Here is a 21,506-nt window from a genome sequence, read left to right on the forward strand (position 1 = left end):
GTTCCCACTGAAGTCAATGGCAAAACTCACAGTGATTCCAAGGGAACAGGACGAGAAACTACTTTTAGATTAACTTGTAAGGACACTCGGGGAAAACAGTAAAGAGTCATACAGCAGACCCTTAAGCTTGCACCAGCAACAAAAAGATGTACAGATTGACAAAGTTTATCACAAATGCATCTTAGTTTAATTTTGCACTGAAATCTATTTAGAGGTTTTGTGTTTTGCAGTAGTGGACTATACTTAATATTATGAGAGAGAGTCATATTGCAGGAATTTTGTAAAGTTCCCTTGTATAGTTGAGTTATGAAACAGTACAAAATGAAAAGAAAAAAATGTTTCAGTGGAGACCCTATATCAGTGTTGCATTTCAGAAGACAAAAAATAGCACAGACCTCTATTTGAGTGCATCCTGTTCAAAGATCTTTTCTCTGTATAATTCTGTTTTTCATTTTAGACATTCAGAACAAACCATACACCACTGTATGAGACATAGATGCCATTTTTCCAGTAGAAAAGGCTTTTATGAGTGCTTACACAAGACGGCTTTATATGCGTCTGACACATCAGCTTGCTGATTTACCATAAATGCATGATTATGCAGCCACCTCCAAAATAGCACTAAAATTCAAGAACATGGTAAATCATAGAATTACACATAGGCCTGGACTCCAAGCCGGCTGAAGCCCATTTATGTCTGAAGAAACAAAGAGAGTAATGGACTGAAATGGCAAATTATATCTGAACCCAACTCACCCCAAACTATACAAAAGTCCATCATCTTTCTGAAATCAGGGTTCAGAAAACAAACAGCATTGCATTTCAGATTTTTAAGCCAATAAAGAAAACAATAAGACATACATAAGTACCTGCAAGACAAAGTAGCATAGGCCTCTTTATGTTCTGGGGATAGGAGTGTTATTTGTTTTATTTCATTTTGTGGGGAGAGCTATTGAATTCCTTTCTGTATTGAATGTATAACATATTGATCTACACATATATTTTATTGCATCTCAGAGGGGTAAAACTGCTCACAAGTTTCTAACTATACTCACTTACCTTTGTTCTTTTTGTATTCGATGTCACTTACAAACTTCTGTACAGAAAGAGCAGGTCTAGTCTACAGCCAAATGGCCAGAGATTTTAAGTGCTGAAGATGTGATTTATTATTCTAAACATACCACACAGCCATTTCAGTTCCATAACTCACACAATTGCATGTGGGATATACAGGCCATGTCCTAGGCAGGTACACAAGGGTTAGAGAAGGGACAGGGATCTTCCCCTCTCCCTCATTTTTTGTATTTCAGGTTGTTTCTAGTTCTCAAAAAACTAGTGGACACGAGACAAACCTAGAGTTCTTGCAAGTTCAAAATGTAAACCCCAAATGTGACATTTTCTGCAATCTTTCCTGGTGACTTCATGGCATCAATCAACATGCAAAATGCAAATCTACACATCCAAATTGCTGCCACTCTATGGAATGTCCTTTGCTTTAGTGGCAGATCAGAAACACTTCTAGCACATGATCTTTCCCCTCAAGCTGGCTATGGCCTGGAAGACCCTTGAGGAAACCCTGGTCTTTGTTCCATCAGCTCTGCAGAAGGAGGTTATCTGTATAATAAATTATTTAGACAAGCAGCTTATATTTCAGCAAATCTCCCTTGCAATTGACAAGGTCAGGAGCCTGTGTAAGGGGCTGAGCCTGGTAACAGACAGATCAGAGTTCTCTTGTTCCCTCTCAAAAGATAACTAATTTGGGAGGCTCTTAGGGTATATCTACACAGAGCTTTGGAGCCCATGAGAGCAAGACTCCCAGCCTGGGTTAACAGACTTGGGTTACCAGGACCCACAATAGCATTCTGAAAATAGCTATAAAGAAAGTGTTTTGAAGTTGCAGCTCGAGTTGGAGTCTGGCTCTGAATCTAGGGAGGAGGTGAGCTTCAGAGCCCAAGTTCCAGCCTGAGTCACAACTCCAAAGTGCTGTCTATACAGCTATATTTAGAGCTCTAGCATGAACAAGCCTGTCTATCCAGGCTGGGAGGTTCATTCTTGCAGCCTCCAAAATGCCATACCCTTTGAGATTCAGAATGAGAACTAGTGTTTCCATCCATGCACAGAAACTGCAAGATGGAGCTACTCATTGAGCAGATCCAGTAGTGTTCCACTTTGGTAAGCCTTCTAAAGCCAATGGTGTACTGCACTGTACCTAAGGTAGAAAGGGGAATTGGTACCATTGTGACATGCATGTAGCCTTGAAGGCCTTCTTATTTAGAACAACCAAATTTAGAAAATCCTCATTCATTCCCCGAGAGTAAGAAGCAAGGGGCTGAAGCTTCAAGGCCTGTGTTAGTTAAATGAATAAAACTGGATCAGATGCATACAAGCTGGCGGACCTTTCATGCCCTGTTCATAGAAAAGCTCATTCAATTAGATCCATTTCAGCCTTTTGGGATGAAATACGGAGAGATTTCAGCTGAGAAACTGCAAAGCTGGCACTTAGCTGCCCCTGGACATGTCCTCGAAGTACTATCAACTCAATGTCCTTTCTTCAACAGATAAAGCCAATGGACAGTGTGGCCCCCAGGCAGCAAGGAAGAGAGTTCTCCAGAGCTTCTTACTAGGCCTTCCTCTCTCCCCCACTTTCCACTATAGTCAAGAATTTGTCAGGGCCACTGTTTTTATTTGCTGGGGGACCTTGTAGTATGAATGCGGTCTGGTTAGCTTGGTCCTTTTGCTTTTTTACACCCTCTGTATATTTTATTTTATCTCTGGGAGATGCTACACAGATCCTATTGTCTTGTTCTCATGTCAGCTAGATTTCACATTTTCTTTTCATGCTCCAGTTCCGCCAATACAGGAATTGACCCCCAGCCCTCACTCAGGCAAAAATTGCACCTTTGTGGTTATGCACGTTGTATGTAATGTTGTTACAAATGCAAGGTAGAGTTGCAGCTCTGGAAGTCATCCAGGTTGGAAGAGAAAAGACGGGCATGACCTGAATGGTTAGTGGGATCCACAACAGGAGATTCTTATTAGTTGTTGATCTGCCTGTCAAGTAGAGAGAGAAGAAGGAGATACCCATTTCTTCTGGGTTGATAGACCAGGGCACAAAAATAAATTATCCTTTATTTTAGTGAATTTTTTTTCCTAATATTTTTTGTGACAGCTCATTCTCAGAAAGATTATAACATAAACCTTCCAGTAGTTACGTAACTGTGTTCATCTTTTAAAATTTCATTTTGCATTGTTTTTCACATTGTATGATTTAACGTGTGTCCTATGCTATATGCAAATAAATCCTCTAGACCAAACCCAGAAGACCTTCCTCAGCTTTCACTTAGCCCTCTTGCTTGAGTAAAGACATCAGAATTTGCCCAATTACTTGCTGATCCCTAATTCCTCCATACCCCTGGCTGTCCAGGCCTCCTTCTTCCATATGTTTTTGTTTTTTTGTTTTGAGGAGCAGGAAAAAAGTCTAGGGGAGAGACACATGCAGCCTAGATACTCCTCCACCATGAACTCCGTGGCTTCTTTCCATGATTTAGTTCCCATCTGCACTGGGCAGTGCAGGAAAACGTAGAGGCCATAGTTTTCACAAACCAGTGTGAGAGTCACATCAACACAGTTACTGATGGCTGTAAAAGCTAAGGGCCCAAATTTTGCCCTTATAATTGCAAGCAGAGCACCCATTGACATCAATGTGCACATCAGACCACAGAATTTAGCCCCTGACACAGGTCCATCTACATATGAAAGGCAATTGTGGATGGGACACAGAGGAAAAGATAAAGTTGGGAGCAAAGTGTGCACAGGAACTTAAATTTGACTGCTTTTGGAGGGGCACGTTCTGTGCCCCCACCATGGCCCCGGGACCGGAGGAGCTCACTCTGCCTGCTGCGGCCCTGGGGCTAGAGGAGTTCTGTGTCCCTGCCGATTATTTGAGGGGCTCGTGCCCCTGCTTGCCCCCCATTATGCACGCCCTTAGTTGGGAGGGTACTTATAAGAGCAATGAAGCGCATTTTGTTCAAAATGGTAGTTCCCATGGCTTAAAATTAGCAGATAGATGCAACTTTTCTTACCCATCACATATCCAGAACTAAATTATCTGCATATATCATACATATATACACACACGGCTATTTAATAAGTTGATAACAAAAAAAACCAATAAACCTTACTCTTTTAATTAGAAGTGTTTGAAAAGCACAAAAGTTGGCTTTTCCCCATTTTGCTCTCATCCAATAACCTCAATGTAACTTATTCTTTATTCAGTGACATTTCTGACTGTTTAGTTTTAAGTTTAAATCAGTTTAAAATTGATTGCTCGTTTTTTGTTTACCTCTGCAATCATGGCTTTGAAGCTGTGAAAAAGAGAACTGGCTCACCATTATAAATAAGAAATAACAAAGTCAAATATATGTTAAGATATTTTCCACATAGTTTATTTGTCCTAAAGCTAATAATTTTGGAGCTACAAAAACTAAAGAGAAGGAATTTGTTATCTTTTGCCATTCTGCAGTTTTTTTGCATCAAATGTCAACACTGTTGCACAGTTCCAGTGGTTTTCCCCCATTCTGTTCCCTTTTATTTCTTTTGCATATTACTGAACAAAACTGTCTACAAAGTGTGCATCCCTCTATTCAGTCATAGTAGGCATGGGCGGCACATGCACTGCTGGCTGCGGGAGGCTAGTCCTCAGCCCTGCGCCTTCCACCCACAGCCCTGCCCCTTCTGCTCCCTCCCCCACACTGGAGCCCAGAGCCCCCCCACTGTGGCCACAAGAAGGCAGACTTTAGCATACTCAGAGAATTAGTAGGTAAGATCTCATGGGAAGCAAGTCTAAGGGGAAAAGAGTTCAGGAGAGTTGGCAGTTTTTAAAGGGACATTAAGGACAAACTATTCCAATGCATAGGAAAGATAGGAAGTATGGTATGAGACCACCCTGGCTTAACCAGGAGATCTTCAACAACCTATAACTCAAAAAAGTCATACAAAACGTGGAAACTAAGTCAAACTACAAAGGATTAATATAAAAAAAAACCAATCATATAAGGACAAAATGAGAAAGGCCAAGGCACAAAATGAGATTAAACTGGCTAGGGACATAAGGGCTAACAAGAAAACATTTTACAAATACATTAGAAGCAAGAGGAAAATCATGGACAGAGTAGGCTCATTATTCACTGAGGATGGAAAGACTATAACCAAAATGCATCAATGGCCAAAGTATTAAATGCCTTTTTTGTTTCATTTTCCACCAAAAAGATTAGCAACTCTTAGATGACTAACATAATGAACATCAGTGTAAATGTGGTAGGATATAAGGCTAAAATAAGGAAAGAACAAGTTAAGAATTACTTAGACAAGTTAGACATCGTTGAGTCAGCAGGGCTTGACGGAATACATACTAGAATACTTAAGGAACTGGTTGAAGAGATCACTGAGCCATTAGCAATTATCTTTGAGAACTCGCAGAGGATGGGAGAGATCCCAGAAGACTGGAAAAGGGCAAATATGGTACCTACCTATAAAAAGGGGAATAAGGACAACCAAGGGAATTATAGACCAGTCAGCTTAACTTCAGTACCAAAAAGATTTGTAAGCACCAATTTGTAAGCACCTAGAAGATAATAAGGTGATGATCAGTAATAGTCAATATGGATTTGTCAAGAACAAATCATGTCAAACCAACCTAATACCGTCTTTGACAGGGTAACAAGCCTTGTAGATGGGGGAAGCAGTAGATATGATATATCTCGACTTTAGTAAAGCTTTTGATACTGTCTCACATGATGGCTCATAAGCAAACTAGGGAAGGATAGCCTAGTCAAGCCAACTACAAGATGGGTGCACAACTGATTGGAAAACGGTACTCAGAGAGTAGTAATGGTTCACAGTCAAGCTGAAAGAGCCTATAGAGTGGGATCCTGCAGGGATCTGTCCTGGGTTCTGTTCTATTCAATATCTTCATAAATGATTTGGATAATGGCATAGAGAGTTAATTTATAAAGTTTGTGGACAATACCAAGCTGAGAGGGGTTGCAAGTACTTTGGAACACAGGATTATAATTCAAAATGATCTTGAAAACTGGAGAAATGGTCTGAAACAAACAGAATGAAATTCAATAAGGACAAATGCAAAGTACTATACTTAGGAAGGAATAACCAATTCCACAGATACAAAATGGGAAATGACTACCCAGGAAGGAGTACTGCAGAAAAGGAGCTGGGGGTCATAGTGGATTGGGTATTCACTCCCATATATCTGTTAGTCTATAAGGTGCCATAGGACTCTTTGCTGCTCAAACTAAATATGAGTCAGCAATGTAATACTGTTGCAAAAAAAGAGAACATCATTCTGGGATGTATTAGCAGCAGTGTTGTAAGCAAGAAATGAGAAGTAATTCTTTCACTTTACTCAGCACTGATAAGCCCTCAGCTAGAATACTGTGTCCAGTTCTGAGCACTGCACTTCAGGAAAAATGTAGACAAATTGGAGAAAGTCCAGAGGAGAACAACAAAACTGGTTAAAAGTCTAGAAAACATGACCTATGAGGAAAGATTGAAAAAATTGGGTTTGTTTAGCCTAGAGAAGACTGAGGAGGACTTGATAACAGTCTTTAATAAAGAGGAGGGAGATAAATAGGTCTCCTTAGCCACTGAGGCTAGAACAAGAAGTAATGGTTTTTGATTGTAGCAAGGGAGATTTAGGTTAGGCATTAGGAAAAATTTCCTAAATAAAAGGGTAGTTAAGCACTGGAACAAATTACCTAGGGAGGTTGTGAAATCTGCATCATTAGAGGTTTTTAAGAGCTGGGTTAGATAAACACCTGTCAGAGATGGTCTACATAATACTTAGTCCTGCCTCAGTGCAGGGGACTGTACTACATGAACTGTTGCGGTCCCTTCCAGTCCTACATTTCTATAATTCTATGATTTGCACACTGCATTATTTGAATATTGTGTAGTGAGCATGTGGAGCAGGAAATTTCCTGACATGTACAGGTGCACACCTAAACATAGCTGAACTATTTATAAGCACACAGATACTTAAGGGCCAAATCCATTAAAACCAGTAAGAAGATTTCTATTGCCTTCAATGGGGGATGAAGTGAATCCTGAAGCCAGCACTTGAAAATGAAGATCCTACCTTCTGTCCTCAATTCCCATTGACTTCAATGAGATCTGAGGATGCTCAGGAACTTGTAGGTGTAGGCCCTTCGAGAACAAATCTTTCTTAAAGCATGGAGACCATTTTGTATATTACACTATTATCCTATTATGCTACTATACACCTTACCTATTTCCCACTTCTTGTTTGTTACCAACAGTTTCTGTCCCCTTTGTTTATAAACTGACTGAGACAGCTCAAAAGGTGAAAAAGTATCCTGTTATACTTTTTCACCTTTACAGAACCTCTGTAGTTGATATCTACCTTCTCCCCTGCTTTGCCATTTCTGCACTGCACTATTGCCTACTCTATTATATTCTGTGATTTGTTTATCCAGCAATATGTTCCATACATTCCTTTATACAACACTTTGGTCTTTGAGTCAGAGCAGAAACGAAAGTTCCTTCTCTACAGAGTTTAGTTGTTTATTTCTTTTTATTCCTTTCCTCAAGCCTTAGGATTTAGTAGTCAAATTTATAGAGAAGCTCTGCCCCATAGAATTTTGTTTCCAAACACTGTGGCTTAGTTTGCTTTAGAAGGTGAAATACATTTATTTTGATATTATTTTGGCAGTATTTCTTTTAGGTTTAATCGCTTGGTGTTATTTTTCTGAACTGTATATATTTTGTTTGTTCCCATCAGAGAAGCAGTTGTTTAATGCTTAGCTGTACATTTGCATCTGTTTGATCTCAGGTGTCTTGCTGCCAAAAGAATTAATGGTGCTTTTGATAATATGTACTCAAAGGTATATTAATTTGAGGAACTCTTTTGACCTACTTGTTTCGATAATGTTTGAGGTTTCTATCAGTATTGCTTCCCTTTATCATTTTTCTTTCCTTCCCTTTACCAGAGGCCAATTTTCTTCTAACAACCTGTTTCATTTCTGTTCAGTAAAATTCTCTTTATTTTTTAATTTCCGTAGGTTATTGAAGTCCCCCGCTTTCGAATAACATTAATTTTACATTTTGTCAAATAAAAGAAAGTTCAGTAGACCAGACCAGACTGAATAACCCTATCTATGTAATGTATAGCATTTTCCTTTGTGTTGAAAAATTCAATAAACATGGATGAAATGTTCCTATGGTAGGTGGAAAACAAAAATGAGTATTATTTCATTAGATCTGGAATATAAATCTCACTGTCATTTTTAAAAACATTTATTCAAACATATATAAGGAGTAACATACTGATTCCTGCTCCATTTAGCAGGAGCTTCCATTTTAAAAAGACCCCAATTATGCAATCTGATCCACAAATGGACTTACAACTCAACAAAATCCCACTGAAGTAACTTTGGGCCAAATTTTCAAAAGTATTTAGTTGCCTAAAGATTCAGATAGGTGCCCAGTGGGAAAATCAAAAGATTTGTCCATATAAATCCCATTGATTTTGGCTCTTGGGCTCTGCACAAGCACAGGGATCTGTCCATGTAGATCGGGATTGCAGGATCAGGGCCAAAAACTAACATAGACCCTTGTTCCCCTGCAACATCCCACTGAATCCTGTTCATGATCAATGCCAATTTTTTTAAAGTCTTGCTTTTACTTCTCAGTATAGCTGATGAACAAAATTTTGAATGAAGTTTTCCATTGGAAAATGCTGATTTGATTAAATCAAAATGTTTTGCAGGAACATATCCATTTCACATAAATTTTCAACAGGAAATTATTTAACTGTTTTATTTCTATCAGGTTAAAAATCATTTCTACTTCAGTGTTTTTATATACTGTCAATAAGGTCAAAGGGAAACATTGATAAGGTCAAAACAAAATATTTCAGACTTTTTCACTTGACAAAAAACTCTGAGATTTTGATTTTTCATCCTAATTCAGGATGAAACTAAATTTTGAAATTTTGGACTTCCCACACGACAGAAATTCCATTTTTCAAACAGGTCTAATATAGATCTAATTTTTGAATAGATATCTGATTGCAATTCCCTTCACCTCAAAAGTTTCCTAAATAAGATGAACATTGAACATTTTGAGGTTGGTTTGGAGGAGAGACAAAGATACTCAGTACCGAAAGTCTTGTTCTGTGTTTTATTAAAAACAGTCCACATCTAGCATCTGAACTCTCCTCTCCCAGCACATTCACAAATGTGGTGACTGGCAATTCCCACCCCCATCCCCCACCTAAAATACAGAGATTGTGGACTCTCAAAATGGGAAAGGGCCAAAATTTCACATTTAGGGATCACACTGAAGCTTCTTTGTTCAAAGAAAACAGATTCAATTGTCCATTCCATTTTTGTAGGACAAGAATGTTTTTGTTGAAAGGGAGGATTATTTCAGACTGCACATAAGACACTTTTCATGGTGATACGGTATTACAAATATACTGAAAAGCAATAATCAGATCCAGATTATTATGCTGAATTAAAGGCTGAAGGTTTGTTTTCCAGGCTGTGTAAAAGCTTGGACTGAATTTGGCTTCAACAGCACCAACACATTGCAAATTACTTTTAGTGTCATATGGGGGAAATTTCACTAGATCTCAACTGGGTTTGGAACCCACACAAATCCAAAACTCATATGTGAAATCTGAATCTTGACTCAAAATTTTAAAAGATGCTGATTTGCAATCCTAGTTTTGTATAATTCTGTCTCTATCATATACTCTCTTGGATGAATAGATATATGGAGTTACAGTATTAACGTTAAACACCAATGTTCACACAAGAATAAATGGATATAAACTGGCCATCAACAAGTTTAGACTTGAAATTAGATGAAGGTTTCTAACTATCAGAGGAGTGAAGTTCTGGAATACCTTCCAAAGGGAGCGGGGGTGGGGCAAAAAACCTAACTGGCTTCAAGACTGAGCTTAATAAATTTATGGAGGGGATGGCATGATGGGACTGCCTACAATGACATGTAGCCCATCCATGACTGCTAGTAGCAAATACCCCCCAATGGACAGAGATGAGATGGGATCTGAGTTACTACAGAGAATTCTTTCCGAGGTGTCTAGCTGGTGGATCTTGCTGACATGCTCAGGGTCCAACTGATGGCCATATTTGGGGTCAGGAAGGAATTTTCCCCTGAGTCAGACTGGCAGAGACCCTGGGTTTTTTTTTACCTTCCCCTGCAGCGTGGGGCATTGGCACATTTAAACTAGAGTAAATGTAAGGCCCTACAGCTCTAGAACCCAGGCCTGCAGAGCTACCAGGTTGCTGACAGCTCCAGGCTGCCACCCAGTTTTTGTCTATGGATATAGACCATGGGAAGTTCCGCCTCAAAGGTTTAACAGAAGCAGCCTCATGGCTCCTGGTTGGCTCCCTACCCTATTTAAACCCATGGGGCATTCCAGGAAGTGTCTTGTCAACAGTGTGGCTCTCCTATGGCTATCATGACTGTTCCTGCTCCTGAATTCCTGGCTTTGACCTCAGCTTGATCTGGTCTTCGCCTCCTGACTCGGACCCTGAAATCTGATTCGGACTCTGACCCTTAATATTGACCTTGGCCTGGAAATCGATTATGAACTCCTCTACTGCTCCCAGCCTCAGGTTTGCACCTGCGCTGCCCCTGGGCCTTGACTGCTTTTGTTGGGATCCTGACAGTAAATGGTGGATTCTCTCTAACTTGAAGTCTTTAAATCATGATTAGAGAACTTCAGTAATTCAGCCAAAGGTTATGGGTCTATTATGGGAGTGGGAGGGTGAGTTTCCATGGCCTGCAATGTGTAGGAGGTCAGACTAGATGATCATGATGGTCCCTTCTGACTTTAACGTCTATGAGTCTCGGAGCAGCCTGTGCACATGCATTAGTGCACGTGTGTGTGTGTGCACGTACATGCACACAGAGAGAGCTCACCATAAAAAGCGAAGCATGGGTGGTATCTGAGAATGCCACAAGAATTTCCTTTTAGAAAGAAGAAATGTTTAGGGATAAAATATTAATAGAAAGCAAATGTATAGAAAGGTATTTGAGATACATTGGTATTTAAGGTACATTGATAGCAATAAGACTACTCATTTGATTAAAGTTAAGCAATACCTTGCTGAAGCAGGGCCATTGTTTGTAAATGAACATTTTTAATGGTGACTTCTGCAGAAAGGCTCTGTCTTGTTTTATAGATTTGCTGGCCTAGATTAAAATGAATAAAGAGGAAATCATTAACTTCTTTTTGCACAATGCAAAAGTACTTGCGCAATTATTTATCATGTTAGCTCACTAAGACCTGGTCTACACTAGGAACTTAGATCAGTATAGCAACGTCTCCACACCACTGAGAGACATGATTATACTGACCTAACCTCCGGTATAAACAGTGCTATGTCAACAGAAGAATTTGTGCATTGATAACTGCCTCTCAGGGAGGTGGATCACCTACCCAGTTGGGAGAACCCTTCCCATTAGCATAGGTAGTATCTACACTGAAGTGCTTCAGCCGCGCAGCTGCAGCTGTGCCACTGTAGTGTTTTAAGTATAGACATACCCTCAGACTTTGAAAGATCGTCTGCTAATATTGGCATTTTAAACTATCCTTGAAGAGCAATAAATTATAAAATTAGAATTTGTTCTTACTTAACTATTTAGCTTTATACAAGCAAATTGTCAGGCTTTTGCTAATTATCTTGCCTGTGTTGATGATTAACAACCTAATGATGAAGTGGTAAAGTTTATGTAGACTCAGAAGCTCTATTTTCACATGGACTTTTACCATCTCTTTATAACTGATTGAGAATGTTTTCTGATTTATATTTTTAAAAGTTTAAACCACTTGACAAATATTTCATAGCACTCATATGGCTCACTGCTGCCACTTGTTTGGGAAAATGAAAGGTAAGTTGAAAAATGCACCTTTTCCATTTTCATCTCTAATTGAATTCTCTCTTGACCCCCTTATTCCCTGTGGCTGTATTTCAGGTTTTGATGATAAGAAAAAGAATTTTGTATTTGGATAATACAATTTTCTCACTTGCCTTCGGCGACCTTCAGCTCAATTTCCTCTCCCTAGAGACACTGTATATTATAGAATTGAATCAAATTCCTTATTCATAGAAAAAAAGTTCCAATTTAATCTGAATATTCAGCATTTTACACTGGTCAGGGTGATGGATGGCATATTGAAACGCTTTTGGTTCAGGTAATCAAATGGTAGAATTCAGACTTGTATTGAAAAAAATAATGAAGTCTATTCAATATTCTTATAAGGTACAAAAATGAACATTACATGGTAGAACTGGGGCCTTTTCTTATTACCTTACCAATAACGTCTCCGTTGCAAAAAGTATAGTCAAAAATTAAGAATTTATGTAGGTTAGAACATGTGAAAAGCAGCAGCTGTTGAGAGGAAAAGGAGGTAGGTACTTGAGACTGCTCAAATGAACAAGTACTAAAACTGGGGAAAAAACAGATCTGTTAGTAATATACATCTGAAATGTTAAATATTGGTCAACTATGGTGTTTAACATTTCCTTAAAAGGCATTTTAAGAAGTAAACAATAGAAAGGGTTTTTTTAGAACATTTCAAGTAATCCAATGTTGTAAATTATTTTGATATTTTATTACCATGCCAAAGAGTGTTATAAACTAACAAATTCACAAAAACAATTACTTAGAGCAGTGGTTCTCAAACTTTTGAACTGGTGACCTCTTTCACATAGCAAGCCTCTGAGTGCGACCCCCCCCCCTTATAAATTAAAAACACTTTTTAATATATTTAACACCATTATAAATGCCGGAGGCAAAGTGGGATTTAGGGTGGAGGCTGATAGCTCAAGACCCCCCCCATTCAGGAGCGGCTCCAGGCACCAGCGCAGCAAGTGTGTGCCTGGGGCACCAAACTCCGCCGGTCGCTGTGAGGGCGGCAGTCAGGCGGCCTTCCGCAGCGTGCCTGCGGAAGGTCCGCCGGTCCAGTGGCAATTCAGCAGCGGGTACGCCGAAGCTGCGGGACCGGCAGATCAGCTGCAGAAATGCCGCCGAATCCGCGTGATCACGGACCGCCCGCAGGCGTGCCGCCAAAGGACACCTGACTGCCGTGCTCGGGGTGGCAAAAAACATAGAGCCGCCCCTGCCCCCATGTAATAACCTCGCAACCCCCTGAGGGTTCCCGACCCCCAGTTTGAGAACCCCTGACTTAGAGCAACCTAAGGCTGGCTGCAGCTTATTGAGGTATGGTACTTGGACAAAATATTACCAGTGGAGCAAAAGCTAATGGTTTTGCATCCATATGATTGTTTTATATATAGATAATGTGGAAGTTCCCTGTACCCCTGTTGAAAATCTGGGGATAACCCTGTTTTGTTTTTAAGGTCTTCTAGACACCTTTGACAATTGGTTAAAAGCACTAAGACAAATATACACATCAAGGCACTGTATTCAATAATCTAATACTGGGTAGTTTGTTACAATAATTTTACTATGCAATGTGCAACGGGGAAGACTAACCTTTCTCCATGTTTACAGTCTCTTATGTTCAAGGCTCTATACCAAAGTCTTTATCCTTCAGGCTGAGGCAGATGAGATGGTCTCCATCAGAGCCCACCAGTACAACTCCCTAGCTGACTGATGGGAGGCAATAATCACATCCTGGAGTTTGGCATCCTCCCTCCACACCATTAACAGCCCAGAGGGCAAGTTATCAAACTAAGGTCTCCAGCACGGAAATGGAGAGCTTTAACACTATGCTGTGGATGCTTGATTTGTATCTTGACTTCTATGAATAATCCTTACATATGATTTTTACCTTTACAGGCTGTATACAGCTTTAGGGTGGTATTTTCAAAAGCAGTTAAGGGAGCTAGGCATCCACTGAGCCTGAATGGGAGTTGGATACCTAGCTGCCATTTGAAAATCCCACCTCCAGTCTTGTGCACTAACAAGTATAACACAAATGTGTAGAATTAAAATAGCCCTTCAGGATAATAGTCCTTCAGAATCTTTATAATATTGGATATCCTTAAAATTAAAGTAACCCTTCAGAATTAAAACAATATTGTTAGAAAACGGAAATTGCTACAAACAGCTGTAGTTTGTGATTTCACCAGCATATTAACTCTACTTTTGGAATAAGAGCATCATCCAGACTGATATAACTACATCAGCTTCACCCAGAGGAAGATGAGCATCCCCGCTTCCCCCCTCCAAACTGCTAACGCTGGAAATTCATCCTAGGAATTGAAAATCACATGCCATTGTTACTAGTAATGCAAGTTCTACAATTGGACGTTAGTTACCAATTCTGTTGATGAATGAGCTAGCCAGAGCAGAATCCATCTCCCAGAGCTGTGTTACCTCTGCAGGAATAGCACGTAAAAATGTATTATTTTAGAAACTAAAGTGAGCAGATATAACCAAGTACCTACAGACAGTTGATCAGCTGAGTAAGAGTGTCTTTTTTTTTAGTTAGTTAGTTAGTTAGTTAGTTAGTTAGTTAGTTAGTTAGTTAGTTAGTTAGTTAGTTTTTTGACAATGGCCCTGATTAAGGAAAGCATCCTTATTCAGGATAGGGCTTAAGCATGTGACTTCAATGAGATTTAAGCATGTGCTTAAATGCTATCTTGAATAGGGATGGACTTAAACACATACTTTAGTGATATCCTGAATCAAGAGCTATAACTGCCAGAGGAACAACTCACTAAAGTCCTGATCCTACAGACACTGTGCATGCATTTAGCTTCATGCATGTGAGTAATCCCATTAATGTCAATGGGACTGATCATGGTCACACTTTTCAAATGTCCCTCATTCTGAGGCGATTCACTTATTTTAGTCCCTCAGTTCCCTACATTCCACACAAATCTTATTGTTGAAATGTATTTATGAGTGCTTTTGAAAATTCTGTCCTATGTACAGATATAAATAATGTATATATGTGGAAGTTACACTATAGTACAATAGGGAATTAGAAATATTTTACAGTTCCATAGAAAAAGTACTTCAAGACTTGACCCTGCAAGCTGCTGAGCGTGCTCCTCACCTTGCAGCATTGCTCAGTGCCCTCCTAGAATGAGCCCTAAGAGAACGTGAAGGTTATATGGGGAGCATCTAAAAGTCAGGAAATGCCAAAGTTAAGATTACACAAACAGTATAAAATGTGTCCTCTACTATATACCCATTATGAGATATATATACACACAGCACTGGAATAAATTGCCTAAGGAGATTGTGGAATCTCCATAACTGGAGATTTTAAAGAGCAGGTTAGACAAACACCTGCCAGGGATGGTCTAGATAATACTCAGTCCTGTCATGAGTGCAGGGGACTGGACTAGATGACCTCTCAACGTCCCTTCCAGTCCTAGGATTCTATGATACAGTCTTTAATTATATGATCAAATATTAATCTTCAACCTACAAAATGTATTGTATATTTTCTCCAGCCCTATATGCACACATTGAGCATTTTGTAATTTTTTATTCTTTTTACTTGCACTGTTTTCATTTCCATAATAGTCAAATATTCCTCTAATGATTTAGACATTATTATTATACAGATTAGAATCATGTTGCCATTTGCAGTCTGCAGTCACAACTGCTGGTCTCATGAGTCTCAAGTCCTTTCACATAATAATATTAGAGGATTAATACTAATTACAGGGAATATTTCTCTAAACTTCTCTCTGGAACAGAAGATTCAGTTACCAACAATGGACTAAGCTTTAGCTACTCCCCACAGCACACATTTGTTCTGACAACAGCCTGTACAACTTGCTTTTTTCTTAAAGCCACAGTGCTTGATTCCTGAGTTCTATACAATACAGATCACAAGGAAAAAGAAGGGGGGGGGGGAAGGCATCTATTAAAGGGAATGGCTCAGCTCAAGGTACCAGTCTGCTAATGTGTCCCAAATGCCTGTTTCAAAGAGAATCACAAAGTACTTTGTTGAACTATACAAGATACTGTGACAAGAAATTCAAGGCTGTTTGGTTCTTTCTATGCATGCTTAACTCTGATTAATGTAAATGGGAGTTTCATGAGCATAGGGAAAGAAGTTGTACAGGCTCTCATATTAGCTGGCACACCATGAATTAGTTGCTAATGTGCTGTGTCGTGTTCACTCTGGATATAAGCTAGCATGGGTAGCAATTTAATTGAGCTGCTGAAGTTAAAGCCATTTTTTGGCACCACATAACAGAGTTTGTTGTGGGGTCACATATATGCATCTAAGAGGTCATGTACTAGCAAATTTCAGGAAATTGTAGACGTGCACATTATTAGACTGAATTGCTGTCTGGCTCCAATATCTGAAATATGTAACCAACTCTTAACCCTACGCTTCAGCCCACTCTGATGCATTTAAATCACAAAAACACACAATTCTTTGTGTCTTTAACTAAGTTACTGTGGTAAAAAATAGAATATTAAGAATGCATGACAAAGTCCTGTACAGAAATAGATCTGGATAGATCTGTAATACCGATTTTACTGACATAGAATTGCAAATCCCAAGCATTCAGAAATCATGAATCAGGCCCCCCAAAAATTATGAGATTGACTTAAAAATCTTGATTTTAAAAAGTTATAAATTTGGGTTTCTTTTTATTTGCCTTCTGGTTTTGGGGGGTTCACGTTTAAACTTTTTTCTGCAACCAGGTGGGCTAGAAACGTACTTGTTGTTGTTATATTTTCATAATCACAGGACTCCAGGCGCTGAGGTCTTTAAGAAAAACACAAAATATTATGAGTCTCATGATAAATGTGTGAGTGTTGGCAACACTGCAAGACATACACTTAAGAGTTGTATGGTCTTTTACTCCTTTCTAAAAGTAATTTTTACAACTAAAAAGATGTTAATGAAAGGAAAGGAACATGGTTCTCTATGCCCAGAATCTTTTCGAAATTTTAACTTTTCCCTAATAAGAATGGAAACAAATGTACTTATTCCTGAAGGCTTTTATGGATACTAGAACTGAATTGGTATTTTCTAATGATGAAGACATGAGTGAGCTCCTTACAAAAATCAAAAAAAGCAGTAAATATGGTGTGCATTACTGTTCTAATTAGCCCACAGATTTAAAAATAATTAACCTTTTAGTTACTGGATTAAAATATAGTGAGAAGCCCAGATCTAGCAACCTAAAACTGGAATAATACAGTAGTGAATTAGGTCCCACTGTGCATAAGGACCTGATCCTGCACCATTGTAGTGACTGGAAATTCTGCTACTGATAAGAGCAGAAGTGAGTCCTAACTGAAGTTCTAAAATATTATTCAATAGATTACAAACAAATCAAAGTAAAGTGCAGGGATATATGTGAATTGTTAAATATGTGTTTTGCACAACATCTTAATTCAACAACTAATTTAGTTAATTATTGTTAAATGTATGGGTTAATTAGAACACCACTAGCCAAGATAATACGGAGTTTTACTTCACAGTTGTCACTTGGTACACTTATAATACATTACAGTAGACTCCACAAACAAAAGAAATTATTTCAGAACCAGTTAAAGCTGCTAACAAAAATATACTTGCCTGTCACGTCATTTGCAAAACCCAAGCACTGAAATTCAAGAAAATTAGTAAAGACATTATAATTACACTTCTCACGTAATAAATATATTATTCTTATCAAGTGCAAAGAAATGCATGTTCTGTCACAACAACACAACTCCAACTCCAGCTTCCTCTGCTGGGTCCTGGCCATATACATGGAGCTGCTGGGGTCCTGGCCCTGGAGTGGCTCATGTGTGTTTCGGGGCAGATGAAGTGGTTGGCAGACCTAGCCACTGCTGGCTGCTGCTGAATGCTGTACGTTAGCTTTTCCTCTCATGTATAATGGTCCCATCAGTGTGAGAGGAGAATTTGGCTCAATGACACTCAACCTGGGGAATGAATAGATTTCCACTCCCATGTCCCATAAGTGTCCTCACACACATCTTGCTAAACACGACCCCCGAGATTGTGTTTTGAGCAGTTTTCCATATGCTTCATATGGCCTGGATACACTGTTAGATAAAACCTTTATATATAGCATTAGAACTCTGTAAACCCAAAATCAAAAGATCAGGGTGACTTAATGGGGAACCAGCCTTTCATACTTGGATTGCTGTAAACATGGTCCAAGCCAAGGCCCTAAGGGAAACAATCCTCTAAATATTAATTCAGCAAAATGTACAATTGCTCAAATTTTCTTGCTCCAGAGTGATATAAAAATTAAATTAATCTAAAACTGTAATGGCAAACAACTGCTCAACTGCTTTTCCTGTTTGGTGAATAGTGCACCTGCTCTTACAGTAACTACATTTTATATTACTTTTTCTTTTCCCGTTCTGAAATGTAAATACTCCCATACAGCAACAACCACTAATGTAAAGAGACAGCCTGTGATGATGTCTCAGTCAATAAACACACAATGTGATATTCATGGACAAAAAATATTTTAAAATAATGTCTAAATCCATGACACAAGTTGACAGGCAGCAAAGCAACTCATAATTAAACCCAGCACTACACCCTCCCTGGTGTTGCAAGAATTGCTGATCTGCAAGTGATTATCCAGACTCTATTTTCTGCAATATCTAGTCACAAAGTGAAGACATAAACACAAATGTTGAGCCTTAACTCTGAATTTCATGCTTTCTCTAGTTTGTAGCTGCCTGCAGAATGTGTACACTAAGTCAGCATTGTTGAAATTTTTTGTCTGCATATGATGCTACTTTTGGAGGTCATCTGATATCTAGCTCATCATTCTAGCTCTATTTTTGGTAGGCAGCTGCAAGAAAGGCTGAAGTGTCATGGTTGGGTGGTGTGGGTCCGTAGTGTAAGGGAGTCCCAGCCTATTAACATTTTCTTAGCCTTTCCCCTCACCCTAGCATACAAGAGGATGCATGAAGCCCCAGCAGTCAGTGCTCTAGATCCACACATAAGATTACAGTACTTGATGGCTTTCAGCACTCACACTTCTTTTTTGTATAGCAGAAAGTTGGATTTTCTCCCATTGATCAGACAGAAATCTCTACATTTTACTGTATTATCATAGAATCGTAGAACTGGAAGGGACCTTGAGAGGTCATCTAGTCCAGTCCTCTGCACTCATGGCAGGACTAAGTATTATCTAGACTATCCCTGGCAGGTGTTTCTCTAACCCGCTCTTAAAAATCTCCAATGACAGAGATTCCATAACCTTCCTAGGCAATTTATTCCAGTGCTTAACCACACTGACAGTTAGGACATTTTTCCTAATGTCCAACCTAAACCCGCCCTTGCTGCAATTTAAGCCCATTGATTCTTGTCCTATCCTCAAAGGTTAAGGGGAACAATTTTTCTCCCTGCTCTTTGTAACAATCTCTTATGTACTTGAAAACAGTTATGTCCCCTCTCAGTCTTCTCTTCTCCAGACTAAACAAACCCAGTTTTTTTCCCAATCTTCCCTCATAGGTCATGTTTTCTAGACTTTTAACCATTTTTGTTGCTCTTCTCTGGACTTCCTCCAATCTGTCCACATCTTTCCTAAAATGTGGCACCCAAAACTGAGCACAATATTCTAGTTGAGGCCTAATCAGCTCAGAGTACAGCGTATGAATTACTTCTCATGTCTTGCTTACAGCACTCCTGCTAATACATCCCAGAATAATTTTTGATTTTTTTTTCTGCAAGAGTGTTACACTGTTGACTCATGTTGAGCTTATGATCCACTATGACCCCCCGATCCCTTTCTGCAGATTCCTTTCCACAATGCTTTGACCAAGTCATAAAAGCAACAGCAAGTTTTGAGACACAAGCCAGATTAGTAGCTACGGCCAAAATTGTTGAATGTAAGCACTTAAACAAAAGTGATCTGATTGTTAGAGATGCTGAAAACACCTACCTCCAACTGAACTAAGTAGGAGCTGCAAGTCATCAGCAACTTTTAAAATCAGGCCACTATTTATTTCTTAGGTGCTGAAATATAGGTTTTACACATAACTTTAGGTACATAAATTTGAAAATTGTGGTCAGCAACAGCCATATTAGAAGCCTGACCCAAAAGTAGCTCTTCTCTTTTAAAACTACATCCTAATACAGTTTTACAGTTTTCCTCCACATATGTGCAGTTTTAAAGTTCCAGTATAAGGATTCATAAAGATTCTTCACAGGGAGTTGTGTCTGGATCTAAAAAGTAGGTATTTCACCTCACCATACATGCAATCTATGGCAAAATGGCAGCTCTACATTCAGGAAAGAAAGGTGGAAAAGTAAGTGTGAAAAGCTGTTTTGGAAGTGGTACTACTATAATCTATAGGCTAACTATGAAATACTTAGAATTTACTGAGACAAAACTACCACTTAAGTTAATGGGAGTTTTGCCTGAGTACTCAAGACTGCATGATTTAGGGCTTATACAATACACTGGAAGTTTATAGGTCCATATCCACTGGAAACATCCCATTACCTACTATTGGCATTTAGGACCCACTGTGTTTATGGCAATAATCTTCCCTTCAGGGCCGGCTCTGGGTTTTTTGCTGCCCCAGGCAAAAAAGCCCCCCACCTCCCGACCCCCGGCGGGGAGCGCGGCAGGGGAGAGCACCGAGCCTGGCCGCGGCCCCGCTCTCCCCGGGAAGGGCGCCGAGCCTGGCCATGGCCCCGCTCTCCCCGACTGGCCGGAGTGCCGGGAGGAGGGCGGTGAGCCCAGCCGCGGCCCTGCTCTCCCCGGCTGGCCGGAGCACCAGGGGGAGGATGGCGAGCCCGGCCACGGCCCCACTCTCCCCGAGTGCCGCCCCCCTCCAAGTGCTGCCCCAAACACATGCTTGGTAGGCTGGTGCCTGGAGCCGGCCCTACTTCCCTTGCTGTTCACAGATATTTACTATGCTGACATACATGCATAAAGAAATCAGAAATGAAAAAAGTCAGCACTCATCAGTTCTAACAATTGATTGAGGACACTGACTTTATAGTGTAGATGGAGTTCTGGAAAGTGATAGAAAAAGCTGAAGGCATTTTAGGATGAAAGTGGTATTTGGAGCTACTTTACATATACCATATGTTCTATATACCTACTCTGAAAATGATGTTACCAAGCAATATTGGTAAACTATACTCTTTATGGTTTTAAAGAGCAAAAATGAAATGCTAGCCACTTTATTTTGTTTTAATGCAGCTTCTTATTGTTAGATTTAGTATTGGAGCCAAAGATTTCGCAAAATTGCCCTTCTAAAATATTATATTTGAAGTAGGGCAGGGGTTCTTAAACTGGGGGTTGGGACCCCTCAGGGGGTCGCGAGGTATTACATGGGGGACATGAGGTGACAGCCTCCACCCCAAACCCCGCTTTGCCTCCAGCATTTATAATAGTGTTAAATATATAAAAAAGTGTTTTTAATTTGGGGGGGGGGTCGCACTCAGAAGCTTGCTACATGAAAGGGGTCAGTAGTATAAAAGTTTGAGAACCACTGAATGG

The sequence above is a fragment of the Chrysemys picta genome, chromosome 1 (genome assembly GCF_011386835.1).
Source record: "Chrysemys picta bellii isolate R12L10 chromosome 1, ASM1138683v2, whole genome shotgun sequence".
Lineage (NCBI taxonomy): Eukaryota > Metazoa > Chordata > Testudines > Emydidae > Chrysemys > Chrysemys picta.